Source organism: Octopus sinensis, linkage group LG4 (assembly GCF_006345805.1).
Source record: "Octopus sinensis linkage group LG4, ASM634580v1, whole genome shotgun sequence".
NCBI lineage: Eukaryota > Metazoa > Mollusca > Cephalopoda > Octopoda > Octopodidae > Octopus > Octopus sinensis.
This window is the reverse complement of record NC_043000.1, coordinates 154,030,765-154,033,264: the sequence shown is the minus strand read 5'-3', so window position 1 is coordinate 154,033,264 and position 2,500 is coordinate 154,030,765.

Below are 2,500 nucleotides of genomic sequence, written 5' to 3'. Positions count from 1 at the left end.
GAAATTTTAAAGTTAAAGAACCTTAGAAAGAATTAAGAGACTTGCAAACAATTTGATTGAGCAAGTACAGGTAATCGAAAGATCCTCATTCAGGAGGCCTTTAGGTTTCAATGGTCATCAGGAAAGAATATGCACCGTTTAGAGGCCTTTCTCTCGATGGCTTTACAACGCACCGTTCCCCCTTACTGATGTGAGGTACCGCCTACTGGATCGACTGACTAGTATTTCACCATCGGCATTCGATCTTAAGTCTGTCATCTTGGGATCATTGGCACCATTCAAATGCGGCCCTGACTTGCTTCACTCCTGTACAGCATTAGTCTAAACAGGACAGAGCGAGAGAAAGAGTTTAGGAAAATAAATAACAATGAATTCCTTACATAGAACCAAATCCATGCCCAAAGAAGACAGTAAGACGTTTTTGAAAAAAACGTAGCGCCGCCTATAATTGAAGATAAGAATTAATAGGTTCTGTTACATAATTTTAAAACTATATTCGGTAAATAAGTTGGCTTCTAAATACTCTCTTTACTCTTTACTCTTTTACTTGTTTCAGTCATTTGACTGCGGCCATGTTGGGGCACCGCCTTTTAGTCGAGCAAATCGACCCCGGGACTTATTCTTTGTAAGCCCAGTACTTATTCTATCGGTCTCTTTTGCCGAACCGCTAAGTGACGGGGACGTAAACACACCAGCATCGGTTGTCAAGCAATGCTAGGGGGACAAACACAGACACACAAACACACACACACACACATATATATATACATATATACGACAGGCTTCTTTCAGTTTCCGTCTACCAAATCCACTCACAAGGCATTGGTAGGCCCGGGGCTATAGTAGAAGACACTTGCCCAAGATGCCACGCAGTGGGACTGAACCCGGAACCATGTGGTTGTGGTTGGTTAGCAAGCTACTTACCACACAACCACTCCTGCGCCTATGAAGTATTTATTGATTCCTTAAGTTATTTTTAATTACTTAAGTTTAAAATTTCATTAAAATTCTAAAAGTTTAGGTCTGTTAATATATTTACTCTACTTAATTACACACACACATACATACACAAACACACACATACATACACAAACACACACATGTGTATGTACAGTCGTCCTCTAAATTATTCACACCCCAAGGAAACTAACTTTATTTTTTATATTCTTCATTTGCAAAAGCTACTTTCTACGTATCTACTTGTTGCTATGCATAGATCCACATATGAGTTGGCTAAGCTTAATTGCATAATAATAGATATGGCCTCCTAAAATCTTTTTTTTGCCCATGTTCAGAATTATTCATACTTTTGTTTTCCTTCCTGTGAATACGATAATCTTTGTCTTATAGTTATTTCCAGAAGCGCATAAACAGAATATAAATAGAGTATAAATAGAGAAAAAGTGTTCTGGTCATTCTCAATTTCAAATCATGATGGCCAAGAAGAAGGAGCTCAGTGAGCACCTACATCAACGTCTTGTGTGTGCCCACAGTGAATTAAAGGGTTACAAGGCCATTTCAAAGCAGTATGATGTCCATGTGGCAACCATCCAGAGCATAATCAAAAAGCACACGAGGTTCAATACCGTTAAAAATCTTAGTGGATGTGGCAGGAAGCGTAAGGTGTCTTCCAAACTTACCAAGGAAATCTGCTGAGAAGTCACAACAATCCCCGGGCCACAACCAAGGCCCTAAATGAAACGCTTGACTGGGTAGGGACGAAGGTGTCACGGTCCACCATTAAGCGAGTCTTGCACAGAGGAGGTCTCCATGGACATAGGCCTAGGAAGACGCGCTGTCAGGAAGAAACATCTGAAGGCTCGCCTGGCCTTTGCTAGGGGTCATTTGAACAAGATCCTAGCTATTGGTCAACACATCTTGTGGTCTGATGAGATGAAGCTGGAGTTATTTGATTGAACCATATGGATGATGAATACATTGGAGGAAGAAGGAAAAGCATTTCGTCTGCCTTTATGTTTTGTGTTCAAATTCCGCGGAACTCGACTTTGACTTTCATCCTTGCGGGGTCGATTAATAAGTACCAGTTACGTACTGGGGTCGATGTTAATCGACTTAATCCCTTGTCTGTCCTTGTTTGTCCCCTCTATATTTAGCTTCTGTGGGCAATAAAGAAATAAATACATACTCTGTTATCACTTCCTTCCCTCATTTTATGCTGCCATCGTAAATGGGTGGATTGCTAGTATATATATATATATATATATATATATATATTATATATATTATATATATTATAGATATATAAATATATAATAATAAATGCATACATACATACATAAATACATACATCATACAACATACATATATATATATATACATATATACGACAGGCTTCTTTCAGTTTCCGTCTACCAAATCCACTCACAAGGCATTGGTAGGCCCGGGGCTATAGTAGAAGACACTGCCCAAGATGCCACGCAGTGGGACTGAACCCGGAACCATGTGGTTTGTTGGTTAGCAAGCTACTTACCACACAACC